The 14,516-nt window shown below is 41.4% G+C and overlaps 1 protein-coding gene and 1 pseudogene across 14 annotated transcripts in view; both read left to right on the forward strand.

The window, feature by feature from the left end:
- The window catches only part of TNIK (TRAF2 and NCK interacting kinase), a 345,621-nt gene that overhangs the window by 208,321 nt on the left and 122,784 nt on the right, over positions 1-14,516 (forward strand). The gene's annotated exons all lie outside the window — the stretch shown is intronic.
- On the forward strand, positions 834-3,024 carry LOC118677611 (annotated as a pseudogene).

Genomic DNA, 14,516 nt, shown 5'->3' on the forward strand with positions numbered 1-14,516 from the left:
TCCAGTGCTTAACATATATCAAATTATGTATTAAACTGTGTATATCCAGTTACCACTATTTTATAGATAACTTGCCACAGAACTCAGTCTTGAGTGGAAGATATGCTCTTAATTCATATGACACTTATAGTCCAGCTGAAAAGGAAAAATATATTCAGTGACCACAAACTGTGATCAAAAAGAATATAATGTTGGCTCAGAAAAATAAGATTTTCATTTCATTTGATATTGAATACTACAATTGTTAAAAGTAAAAAGATCTGCTGGGAATATCCCTACTCCCCAATAAGACCCATCTCTAAATTTAAAATGAAATGTGTACTTTGAGTAAGTAAATCTACTTTGTATGACCACATTGATTTTATATATATTTTATGTGAACTCTGAGTTATAGTAAGATTTAATTATGGCCTCTTAAATGTGCATTAGATGTAAATATGACAATTAAAAATATAAAAGTCATAAGAGAAAATAAATGTGACTATATAATACTAAAGCGAGATACATGAAATTGCTTATTATAAAAACACAAGAAACAAAGTAAAAATGCAAATAGCTCATTTAGAGAAAATATTCATTTCATAAATGATGAGAAAGAATTTAATAGCTTTCCAAGGAAAGAGTTTTTATAAATCAATAAGAAAAATATGAAATTACTAATAGATTGAGTTAAGAACAAGGCAGCAATTAACAAAGAAGTAGCAATTACCAATAAAGAGGTTTTAAAAATGTAATTTACTAAAAATATAAATGCAAAAGAAGATGAGAATTAGATACCATTTCTTACCCAGCAGAATGACAAAGATTTTTAAAATGAAATATCAAGAATAGACATGCACAGCCCTGCTTACGGTAATAAACATTGGTACAACTTTACTCAGGAGCAATTGGAATATATAAGATACACACACGTCTCCCAAAGAAAGTGCTTTACTTAAAATAACCCAGGGTTGGAGATTTCCATGATGCGGCTTCCATTTCGGGCTACACCTTCAGCGCTGTGTGTTTCCATGGCGCCAACAGCAGTGCTGACCACGAAGGATTTTTTCTGGGAGAGGTGAGACAACAGGAAACCTTTAGCATCAGTGACTCCCAAAATCAGCAACACAGAGTTTCTGCAAGTCATTGAAGTCCATAACCATCAGTCTTGTTCAGAGTTTTTTAGTTTTTATGACTACGCAAGCAAAGGGAACGACGAGAGTTTGAACAGGATTCCTGAAGACCAGAGAAAGAACCTGATCGGGTGGTACAGACGGAGAAGGAACGCGATAGGGTGGTACAGACAGAGAAAGAAGGCGATCAGGTGGTACAGACAGAAAGAACCTGATCGGGTGGTACAGACGGAGAAGGCACGCGATCGGGTGGTACAGGCAGAGAAAGAAGGCGATCAGGTGGTACAGACAGAAAGAACCTGATCGGGTGGTACAGACGGAGAAGGCACGCGATCGGGTGGTACAGGCAGAGAAAGAAGGCGATCAGGTGGTACAGACAGAAAGAACCTGATCGGGTGGTACAGACGGAGAAGGAACGCCATCCGGTGGTACAGGCAGAGAAAGAAGGCGATCAGGTGGTACAGATTCCCGCGGAACACACAGCAGCAGATGTCATACGAGGAGCAGGTCCTTCCTAAGCAGCTCACCCGCATCCTCCTTCTCTTCAGCTTCATCTCCACCGCCAACAGTTGCATGCATGCTCTAGAGCAGTGGTTCTCAACCTTCCTAATGCCGCGACCCTCTAATACAGTTCCTCATGTTGTGGTGACCCCCAAACATAAAATTATTTTCCTTGCTACTTCATAACTGTAATTTTGCTGTTATGAATCGTAATGTAAATATCTGATATGCAGGATGTATTTTCATTGTTACAAATTGAACATAATTAAAGCATAGTGATTAATCACAAAAACAATATGTGTTTTCCGATGGTCTTAGGCGACCCCTGTGAAAGGGTCGTTCGACCCACAGGTTGAGAACCGCTGCTCTAGAGTGTGTCCTCTTCAGACCAAATCGAAGGTATAATCAAAAGATATCCCTTGCTATTCCCAACCTGGGCAACACCAGCCAGCAAGCGTATAAAGCGTCTTCAGTGCCAAACAGGCCTCAGAGCCATGCCAAAGCCAGTAAAGAACACGGCACTGACTTTAACAAGCATGGAGTCATGAAGGACACCAGGGCCATCCATCAGGTGTACAGCGCCTCAGGGGAGGGCGCAGGCAGTGTGTGCACATGTAGAAAAGAGTGCGAGTAGTTGAATCTTGTGAGGCGGAAGTGAACGAATGAAGAAGACAAATCACTCAGAGGAAAAAATGAAAAGGAACAAGAAAAAAAGCTGCAGTAGGCGATGGTCAGCAGACAGGTGCCGCGCGAGAGTCTGGAGCCAGCGCTCTGCCCTCGGACGCCCTACCCGGGGTACGCAGCTGACAGTGGAAGTACACTGGCAGATGCCGAGGTCTCTGACCCCCCCCCCCTTATTCAGATTTTCACCCAAACAATCAAGAAGTACTTTGCGCCATTCTCGCGTGGAAACAAGTGTCTTTATGCCTCGACCTCAAGCCATGGGCTCCTCCAGCTTTGCCCCCAACAGTGCCCGACTGAAGTACCCCGGAGCTGGAGCGGGCCTTCCTCCTTCCCAGAGAGCCCCTGAGGACAGCGTGGAGGGGTGGGATGACTGTGACTATGAAAAGCTGATTGACCCGACAGAGCCCTCCAGCAGCGAATACTCACACTCCAGGGATTCTCGGCCCAGGACTCATCCCCGCGGGGAGCTCCGGAACACTCAGACCTCCCAGATTTAACTACACAGAAGACACTCCACTCCGCATTGTTTTATTAATCACTAATAAGAGAGTTTTTTGAGGACTTAATCTGGTGGGAGAACTGCTTTCTCAGGCCCCTGGGCTCCCAAGAGAATCCTAAGCACAGAACTGTCAGGGCCTCGCATCCCCAGGGCCTCACCCGCAGACCCCGTGGGTAGGTGTCAGGACCGAATCATGAAGATCATCAAGTTGTCCTAATTCTTGTGTGATTCATGGGTATACTGGTAAATTTAGGCAGAGAAACTTGTCAACATAGTTTCTGTTCTTTAAAATAAATTGGAAATCGGAGACTAAGCACCATTAGTCTGTAAATGTTCTGTTAATCAAAACTTACCTCTTGCACTATCATGCCTTGAAATTTACTTTTTCAAAGGGAAATGAGTTTGGCAGCAGCCTTCAAAGAACCTTCTTTCTATGATGAGCCAAATTCATCTTTGCCAGAAAAGACATTTTGATAATTCCAAGAAGCCTGATTGGACCAGACCGGATGTACCTTCTCTTGTCTGCATGACTTTGTAAGATCCAAAGAGAGGGCTTTGTTTTAACTGTTTTCTACTAGCCTGATATGTATTGTCACTTAAAATGGTTGCCTTTCAAAACATGTAGAAGTACTAATTACCAGGAAGTAATCATCCAAACAAGTATGTCATAAAATAAACTCCTTATTTTTCTTTTGTGGAAAAAAATAATAATAACCCAGTACTTCCACATGCAAGAATGTATCCTAAATAAATATTTGGGCAACTACCTAAAGATGTATGTAAAAGTTAACCAATAGGGAATGACTTAAGTAAACTCAGTAGGGATGCTATTCAACCAGCTAAAACATTGTGGATCTATATTTACAAGCGAATGAGCATTAACAATTATAGTGGGATTTTTAAAGCTGTTTTTAGAAGCTTTGGTTAGATATAATGTTTTCATTTTTGTCAAAAAAGAAAGAAAAGAAAGAAATACACGTGTGCATTGACATGGCGGGGATGTCTCCAATAATGTGCACTGGTGGTGTTGAAGATGTTTGTATCTCAGTAGTAATTGCAGTAATTTGATTTTTAAAACATTTTTCGTTTTCATGTCTGCTTTTTTAATCCCCTAAACTTTCTCTTAAATTCTAAAATCAGAGCCACTTCTGCTGTTCCTTCTTCTTTTTTACTGCTTTTCACTGAGCTGTCTTTGCTCCTCATGTAGACAGCTCTCCGAGGACCGGATTGTGTCTTTTGCATCTCAGCATCCCTCTAGTGCTAGGGAGGTACTGGGCTTATGATGCTGAAAAAATAGTTGTTTTGTGAATGAATGTGACATTATTGGTACAAAATTGGTTACTATTATTACTATTATTGGTATAAACCTGAGCGCTACAGGTACTTTTTTTTTTTTTTTAAATATATTTTATTGAGTTTTTACAGTGAGGAAAGGAGAGAGATAGAGAGTTAGAAACATCGATGAGAGAGAAACATCGACCAGCTGCCTCCTGCGCACTCCCCACTGGGGATGTGCCCGCAACCAAGGTACATGCCCTTGACCGGAATCGAACCTGGGACCTTTCAGTCCGCAGGCCGACGCTCTATCCACTGAGCCAAACCGGTTTCGGCTACAGGTACTTTTGAGAGTTCAAAATATCATGCAGATTCACCAGGATCTGATAAGATGGCACACGTTGGATAAGCTGCAGAGACAGGTGGGGACTAATAGAGATTTAAATGCGGTCTGTAGAAAAGTTATTTTTGTTTGATCAGGACTACAGTTCCAAATTAAAAGAAAGCATTAATGTAGCTTTGGAACCACATCCCAGCTTATCACCTGAGGTAGCACAAGGATTTCTAGGTGAGTCATGCCTAACTGTGAATGATGATCATTTCTTTTGTAAGATGGTTTTCTTGTTAGGTTGAACTATTAAAATGTGGGTATTTATTTACAGACTAGAAGCCCAGTGCATGAAATTCATGCATGGGTAGGGTCCCTAGCTGCTGCCAGCTGCTGGCCAGCACCTCCCTTCCCCTGGCTGCCTGCCGCTGCTGGCTGGGGCAGGGCCAGGCTAGCCAGGGAAAGGGGCCATGGGCAGTTGACCAGCTGGCCCTGCCCCTGGTCAAACTCCTGGTTGAACTCCCAGTTAAGGGGACAATTTGCATATTAGGCTTTTATTATATAGGACTAGTGGCCCAGTGCACAAAATTCGTGCACATTAAAAGGGAATTAATTAGAGGAAATATTTTAATATTGCTATTTGCCCTTTCTCCATAATAGAAGTGTCAGAGATGAAAGAAAATTAGTAAAATGTATATGAAAATCTTTCTCTTGTCAGAGTCTGGGGCATGCCATGGGAATCAGAGTCAAGTCCCCACCGATCCACGTGAGCCTCAGACCTAGCCAGCCACACCTCCATCAGCCCCGCCAGGTGGAGGGGCGCGGCCTCAGGTTACTTGGCCTGGCGCTGGGGAGGGAGGGGACATGGCCTCAGGTTCCCCAGCTCGGGCCTGGGGGCACACCTTGAGGTCCCCTGGCCCAGCCAGGGGGCGCGGCCTGAGGTCCCCTATCAAGCCCTGCCAGGTGGGGGGCATGGCATGAGGCCCCCAGCCTGGCGCCAGGGCAGGGGACGCAGCCTGTGGTACCCTGTCAGGCCCTGCCAGGCAGGGGGTGCAGCCTGAGGTCCCCTGCCCCGGCCCAGCGCCACATAACTTCAGGTCCCTGCTGATTGCTCATTAAGGCTCTTTACAGGAACTCGGCCTCTGCTGTGGGCACAGCCATCTTGTGTTACAAAATCCCTGCCTCCGCTGTGGGTGCAGCCATCTTGTTATGGTGTGACAGTCAATTTGCACATTCCCTCTTTATTAGATAGGATTGTTGGTTGAGAGAAGAGGAGGAATGGTCAAGCAGTGCTTGACTGGTTTTTACCTTTTTCCTAATGCTGAGATTTTCTAAACTGGAAAGAAAATTGGTTGTCATTTATTTTGCTGGGTCTCAGTCAAGTTCTTTGACTTTCCCAGGGTTTCAAAGCTCATTAATGGATGGATGCAGCACCCAAATGAATGCAGGCATCCCAAAACGTGAAGATTTAGCTTGGCCTGAAGTTCTGTGAAAGGCACTGAACTTTTTTTCTTTTTGTCATGAGCAAAATCTGCATTCCGTTTTCAGATTGGAACTGGAGAAAGCAGGAAGCCTGTCTGCTTCCACATGACACAAATGGGAGGTTGTATACTCTGGAAATGAGTCGCCGCCCAATCGTTCTCACTTTAGTCAATTGCTCTTCCCCCGGAGATAGCTGTGGTTATTGGGAACCAAGAGCCTGCAAGTGTATGTGTTCGTTTATTCATTCACCATGAATAATTAATTAATTAATTAACTAATCCACTCATTTATTTTTTTCAACAAATATATACATATCAAAGACTTGCTAGCTGCAAGGCATTCTTCTGGGGACTTAGGGTATATCAGTGAACAAAACTGAAGAAAGCCCCGACTTTCATACAGCTTACTAGCACATTCTTGAAACAGACCACAAACAATAAATTGAATATGCAAGAACACTATAGAGAATGCTGAAAGCTAAAAGTTTCTGGAAGAGCAGGGCAATGTTAACGGGAATGCAGGTAGGATTGCAGTGGGAAGTACAGTGGCCAGGTAGGCCCTGTGGATTTAACCCGAGGAAAGGCATTCCATCCAGTCCTGGTGTTTTCCAGGAGTTGCAATGAGGCCAGTGTGACTGGAAGATGTGGGAGATGAGACCTGAGGCCAGATCGTGCAGGGCCTTAAGGCCATTGGAAAGACATCAGCTTTTCCTCTGAGAAAGGGAGGGGGTGCATTGGATGCTTTTGAAGGTGGAGGGATGGGATCTGATCCACAGAGTGAAGGGGTCCCTCTGGTGGCTGGGTCCAGACTCGAATGAATGGGCACCCCACTCCCCCAGTGGAAGTAGGAAGACCAGTTAGGAGACTGTTTTAGCAATCCCCTTCCTGAAGTTGGCAAAAGGCCATCAGTGAGTGCTGATCATTTCCAAAACCAGGTCACATGGAGAGGAACCCTCCTTTCACATTTCATTTTCCTACCTGTAATTAAGTGCAGGTGGCAAAATGTGGAAGATATATGCCCGACATTCTGCTTGGAAGACAGAGGACCCAGCATTTGTCAGATTTGTGCGTAGGCATAGGATTGTTCTGATCATCCCCACTAGCTTCTGTGTCCCTGGGGATAAAAATACACAGCTATGAAATGCCTCATGAGGGCAAGAACATCATTTCTTTTTCTAATTATTCTTCTATTTGATGACAAACTAAGGAGACACTTGGAAAAGTAAAGGCAAAACAGAAACATAATTGGGAAATTTATACCAGATTACAATATTGGTGGGAACTTGGTTATAGAATATAATAGCGTGTATTTATTCCAAGGCCTCTGACTCACTACGTTTGGGCCATTTTGTGTTAATAATAACAATGTCAGGTCAAATTTGTCATCTGCTTATCACGTGCGAAAGTGCTACATTTGTTTGCATTGTCCTATTATTTCATTAGATTTTTACAACCATTCTACAAATTGGATATTATCATTGTCCCTACTTTACAGATGAGGAAATTTGGCTCAGAGAAGTTGAGAAACTTGCCCAAATTCAGCTAGTGTGATAAAGCCAGTTTGCCCCTGAACTCTACACTTTTCTTTTCATTGTAAAAAATAGTTTCCATCTCAAATGTTGGTGTTCCAATAGGATTGAAGCTTTGTGTTTAAATAAGTTCATTTCAATGTCACCTTTCATCTCCATTCATCAGTTTCTCCAGCGTTCCAAGTTGCTCATAAGACTGGTAGGATATACATTTCAAAAAGTACATTAAACCTTTTGGGAATGTTTTTAGCAAATAATTGCAAAGGTCACAGATAGCTGACTCTTTAGGCTAATGGCTTTCTGTTAGAACTACATTTATATAAAATATTACTATGGATTATATAGAGACATAGCCTGTCACAACCAAAAGAGCAGCACTTTCTAAAATGTATCCCCAGAAGTCAGACTATAGAAAATATTTCCCAGCTACTTTGTCTGCTGTGGCTGGAAGACAGAGGTTTGCACATAACCCACCAGCCAATATAGTTTCAGGTGTCTGATTGAATTATAATCGGTGCGAATTCTATCAGTCTTGTCGAAGAGATAAACTCTTGTTTAGTACCAGCTCTTTGTGGAAATACAACTGCTTCTGATAATGGCCAAGTAATTCTCCCTTATCAACTGCTTAGGGCCTGATCCGGAAATCAAAAAAGAGAGCTCTTTCAATAAAGATTCCCATCTCTGGGAAACAAGGCGAGCTCTGACACACGGCACTGCCGGCTCATTCTCTGTGCTCACTTGGGGATGGGAGGCTCACCACACTGCTGCAGGCCATTCAGACACTGGGAGTGAGTAGGAAAGTCAGTCTAGTAAACACAATTTCTAATTTCTGTAAAATTAGAAAGTGAAATCACATGTTATTTGTTGTCTCTTTTGATAACCACCACAGGGCTAGAATATGTCGTAAAAGGAAATAAATTTCTGATTAGCTTTCCAAATGTAGTGTGGTCGAGTAAAATAGATTATTGTATTGAAATGACTCGATAAGTCATTCATTAGATTGTAACAGTGTTGGCTTGCAGAGCTAAGAGTTAAGAAATTAGACTGTATGCATTTTAGGGACAAACTTTCTAGCAGGTGGCTGGAACCCTGCCTGGAATCTAGGGCCTGGATTCAAACCTGACATTTGGGTCTCTGGCATTTATTTCCTTCCTTATAAAAGTGATAACTTTGGGCTTGGCTGGTGTTGCTTAGTGGTTGAGTGTCGACCCATGAACCAGGAGCTCACGGTTCGATTCCTGGTCGGGGCACATGCCCAGATTTCAGGCTTGATCCCCAGTAGGGGGTGTGCAGGATGCAGCCAATCGATGATTCTCTCTCACCATGGATGTGTCTATCTTTCTCTCCCTCTTTCTTCCTCTCCCTAATATCAATAAAAACATATTTTTTTATAAAAGTGAAAACTTTGGACTAGATCTGAGTTTTAAAACTGGCAACCTGGAGGCTAAATGCTGTCCAGGTAAATATGTTTAGCTCGGTTCACATAAGATGATGTTTGTGTAATTATGCCAACACTAGAAAAAAAAAAAGAGCAGTTTCACACAAATGTTTGTATTCCTTAAAAGATCTTGAAAAATCAAATGATCTTTTAAAAAAAATCAAAAATGTTGGGCCTAAGATCCCCAGTAGCAGCAGTATGGCAGAGCCATGGAACAGTTGTGCAGAGGGCACATGCCCGCTCTAGCTCACATCAGGGCCCCATCACTCCCTGTTGTCTGGCATGCATGCTCAACTTCATGCATTTGCATTACTCATCCATGCCCTGTACAAGGTCAGATGGGAATGAGATACTGAAATGAACTAAGATATGCTGTCATTCAACCACCAATGGGGGGAACTTTCTAGAATCTGCAGTGGTGTTGGTCACAGCCCCCAGACCTAAGTCTGTAATAGTTTGGATTACATTGCTGTAGCATCTTGGCTTGGCAAAAATCATGTCCACCAACATTTTGGTTGTTTTAAGATTTAAATGTGAAGTGTTGCAGATATGACAATTAAAAATTCAACCACCTGTTGCTGAGTCTTTTGAACAGCTAATTAAAATTTGTCTTTTCTATGCATCAGAAATGAGGCTTTCATCTGGGTGGGGTGGGGTGGCGGTGAGGGGCCATTGTTTTATTCAGTATCTGTCACTTTTATAATGAAATATGCCTTTCCTTCATGTGTAAAAGCTAAGTCACTTGCCTGGAGAAGTGATTGAATCTTACTGTTGGTGAGCAGAACATTTTAGAAGGCTGTACTTGGTAAATATAGGATTTCCTAAAATAATAGAAGGTTGAATATAAACAGTCTCCCAGACTCAGAGCTGCCGCATTGCATGACCTATAGAGACAAAATATAAGTTACTTAGATACAAACACAGAGCTAAAGCTATGCTTAATTTAATACTTTGCCACTGGGCTTGAGGTCAGCTTTTATAGAGTAATTTTTTATGAATTAATGGATGATTCTGTGACAAGAATGTGAAAAAGATTTCTTCTTTTATCCCAATGAATTTCATTTGAACTGTACTTAAACTGCTCTTAACCTAAAAGGAAGACCTTATGGGTATCCAAAGTTATTCTGCTAATAGTCTATACAACCCTCTTCATTTTCTAGATTAATTTTGAGTCCAAGTCTATGGTCTTACTTATATTGTGCTTCTCAAAATCTTCAGCAACCAAGTTGCTTAGTCCTAAATCCTCTAAGGCCAGCATATTTTCTCTTTTTCTATTTTTAACTCGTCTGAAAACTTGCTCCCACATCCCCACCTCAAATTCTTCTATTTCAGTGTAACACTTTGTGAGGCCGAGTTGTAAATTTCTTACAATTTCTGGTTAGTTTCTATGATTGAGTTGGTGGTCCAGATGGACATGTAGTGATTTTAGCCTAATAGGAAAATTCTCTAGAATATCTTGCATGCCTACTGACAAATGTAGCACCAAATACCAAACACATGAAGTAGCTAACTTCCCTCATTCCTTGACTGCTGCCGTGCTGACTCTGAGATGGGTATCTCCTTAGACACAGGTGTCTTGAGAGCATTTCCAGGGACCTGTGCTTCCGGCTGCCTTCTGGTTGCTAAAAATACCAGTTGGCTCAGTATATTCAAACTGCCATTGTCATTCTCAAGGTACAAAATTGTTCATTATCTAGAACATTTATTGACCAAGTAGTTTGGGACTTCATATCCTTGGGTCTCTCTCTCTCTCTCTCTCTCTCTCTCTCTCTCTCTCTCTCTCTCTCTCTCTCTCTCTCTCTCTCTCTTTGGAAGACTTAGCATTTGGAGTTTAAGCTTTCTCTTTTCAAGTCTAAAAATATAATCCAGGAGCCAAAGGAGTTTGGGTTGTTCCACACCCCACCCCTCCCCAAGGCATGCTGCTTTAAAAATGAATGCAAAAAGCTGGTTAGGTTGCTTTTCCAAATTTGAGATTCCCCACAGTGTTACTTTATGTTTGTATTAGTTGATTGAAATGATAAATGTATACTTACCAATTTTGGTACTTTTTTATACACATATTTTATATTGTTAGACTTAAACCTATAGTGAATGAAGCTCATTGTTTAACAAAGTACTGAGTTTGGGTTTTGTTTACACCTTCATAAATCATGCACATGAGCTCTGTGGCTATTTCCAGCCACACATAATAAAAATATCCTATGCCTTGCTGATGTTTCTGGACCTTCTAGGCCAATAGGCTGATCCTTTGCAGAGTTGTGAATTCTTGGAAGTTTATCTTTCCTATCCTTTTCTTAGGGTGTCTCTTCAAGGTCTTGGTGCAAGCTTCTCTCATTTTAGGCAGACCCTCATCTTCCTGCTCCCTCCTCTTCCTCATCCCCGCCTCCTGCCCCTCCTTTTACTATAAAAGAGAGGGGTCTGTTAGCAGGTGGGTGACATTTGGGAGGAATGGGTTCCTATCAAGGTAATTCTGGGCTAGTGCCTGCAGTTTTAAAATAGCTTCAAGCTTTATTTCTTATTATAGGAACTTAAAAGCAATTAACTAGCAAGTGAGTGAATACCGGAGGGACCCTAGAAATCATCTGGAGCCTCTCAGGCTGGGTGAGGAGGTGAGCTCAGGGGCTCAGACAGTGCTTCTGAAACTCCTCCTGGGATCAGCTAAGGCTGAAGACCCTTTCCTTAAATATTGTCTGGGAGGGAAAAGCACAGGAGGGCGCAGTAAGCACCCCTCTCTCCCCCCACAACCTCTAAAAGAAAACATCTTGCTCCTCAAAAAATAAGACAACAGACAAAAATATGTGAAAAGCAGCCATGCAAATGGTGAAATCTATGTTAGAACTGTGTTTTTTCAATTAACCATTTTAATTAAGATAGAAATAACTCCCCATGTCCAATAATTCAAGCAACGCTTTCCCTATCAATTGAGTTGCACTACACTATGCTAATGTAGGTAGTGTGGAGTGAGGATTTTAAGTTCCTACCACCACTGTCTCCCAATCTTCTAAATCAAAGGATCCAGCCAGGCCATGGTGGCTCAGTGGTTGAGGGTCAACCTGTGAGCCAGGAGGTCACCGTCCATTCCCAGAGCTTCTTACACTGGGTGAGAGGAGGCAGCCAACCAATGATTCTCTCTCATCACTGATGTTTCTATCTCTCTCTCCCTCTCCCTTTCTCTCAGAAATCAATAAAAATATATAATTTTAAAAACAATCTAATGTCCTGGAATGGACCACTGTGTCTTCTTGCTGTGTGGTACAAGCTTGAAAAACGACAGGTGTCCTTGGTGCTCTTTCATTAGCAGAAGCTTTAGAAACACAGATCCAATGCCCTTCATAAGCACCTTTTAGCCATTTCTTCACCAACCAAGGGAAGTGGATCTTGGGAAGCTATCAATGCTATCTTCTAAGTTGGAAACTTTTTAATACATACAAATGCCAAAAAAGTAGAAAAATGATAAATATAGTTTAAGATTTCTGGTTGCTAAGAAGTTTATATTCATTGACACAACTAGTGTTCATATCAAACCATTGAGGTTGATGCTTTTATGTTGTGTTTTATAGTGATGGTGGTAGGGTGCTGAGCCCAGGTTGGTTAGAGAGCATGCCCAAGGTTAGTAGCTGTACTTGAGAGAGCACCATGCTTTCAACCCTGCTCTAGTTATTTATTGAGTATATAGATGAGGCTGCAGACCATACCTAAGCTTTATTTCCAAATAAATCATGAAAAGGGAATTGAGGAGAAGGAGAATTAATGAAACAACAGGTGAACATCACTTAGCCCAGTACCTAGCACATGGTAGATTCTCAGTAAATGTAAGCAAGTATTGTTACTCCGGTGTCAACTATTTAAGAACTTTCTTTCAGGAAGAATCTTAATGATCCATTATTTCTTGCTTGTGACATATGAATTTATTGACTTACCGCTGCTGGGCTTAGCATGTTGAGTCCTGTGTCTCTTTATTACAGTGATGAGGTTGCTTGTGGTGAGGGAGAGTTCCCACTGTGTGGTAGCAGTAATTATCAGTGTTGCTGTGTGGCTATAGGAACTGATTGCTAGCAAATGCTGGTTTCTTTCCTTCTCTTTCTTAAAAAAAAAAAATCCCATTACATAATTTAACAATCATTTTGTCCCATAGTGAGATAAAAAGGATTTAGCAGCCTTCAGCTGGAGCTGAATGGAGAAGCAAATTATAGAAATCACTGACATTAGTGCCTGGCTAGAGCAGGATTGTTTCCTACAGAATATTTGAAAGTATTTGGTCCAATCAAATTTTAAGGGACTGGAGTCACTGGCTTTCCCCTGCTTTCCTTGGGAACTATAATTACATGGCCTAATAGAGCTCAGTGGTAGGACATTTTCTCCAGCTGATACAGGAGCAATGGATGCATCACGGGTGGTCTGGTCACTGTGTTTTTTAAAATGGGATTTGGAAAAGAGGCACAAACATGTTTTGCTCACTTGAGAAAATATATTCTTTTCTTTCTACCCGAGGACTTTGCTTGGGTCCATCTTGCTGCCATTCAACATGGTATGCTACATAATGGGATTTCTAAAAACTTCGTGAAGAACCCTTAAAATACACAGAAGTGTTCAGAACAGTATAATGTACACCCATGTGCCCCAAACTAACCCTGATAACCATTCATCAGTGGCCAATCTTGCCCCATCCACTTCCTCCTTTCTACTATTATTTTGAAACAGATCTTCTCATTATATCTTTTTTTAAAAATTCTGGTAAAATACACACAGCATAAAATTCACCTTTTAACCATCTTAAAATGTATAACTCGGTAGCATTAAGTGCACAATGTTGTGCAACCATCACCTCTACCTAGTTCCAGAACTTTTGTCATCACCAAGGAAACTGTACCCATTAAGTGGAAACTCCCTTTCATCCCTCCCTCTGGTGACTGGCAACAACCACTAATCTGCTTTCTGCCTCTATGGATTTACTTATTCTAGACATTTCATATAAATGGATGTGTGCAATATATAGCCTTTTTTGGTCTGGCTTTATTTAATTAGCACAATATTTTCAAGATTTATCTGTGTTGTGTCATTTGTTTTCATAGCTGAATAATATTCTATTGTATGGGTATACCACATTTTTTTAATTCACCTGATGTAGGACATTTTGGTATTTCCACCTTTGGTCTGTTGTGAATAGTGCTACTTTGAACATTTTTGTTTGAACAGCTGTTTTCAATTCTTTTGGGTATATATCTAAAAGTGGAATTGCTAGATCATATGGTAATTCTATGTTTAATTTATTGAGGAACTATCAAACTGTGCTGTGATTGTACCATTTTAAATTTCCTCCAACAGTGTATGAGGCTTATAGTTTCTCCAGATCCTTGCCATCACTTGTTATATTCTACTTTTTTTTAAAAAAGTACAGCCATCCTAGTGTGAAGTGTTATGTCATTATGGTTCTAACTTGTATTTTCCTAATAACTATCAATGTTGAACATCTTTTCATGTGATTGTTAGTCATTTATATATCTTCTTTGCAGAAATGTCTATTCAAGCCTTTTGCCCATTTAAAAATTGTGTTGTTGCCTGGCCACTGTGGATCAATGTTTGAGTGTCAACCTATCAACTAGGAGGTCACAGATTCCCGGCCAGGGCACACTGTGGGCTCTTTCCCCAGGGTGTGGCGTGCAGGAGGC

Source organism: Myotis myotis, unplaced genomic scaffold (assembly GCF_014108235.1).
Source record: "Myotis myotis isolate mMyoMyo1 unplaced genomic scaffold, mMyoMyo1.p scaffold_m19_p_2, whole genome shotgun sequence".
Lineage (NCBI taxonomy): Eukaryota > Metazoa > Chordata > Mammalia > Chiroptera > Vespertilionidae > Myotis > Myotis myotis.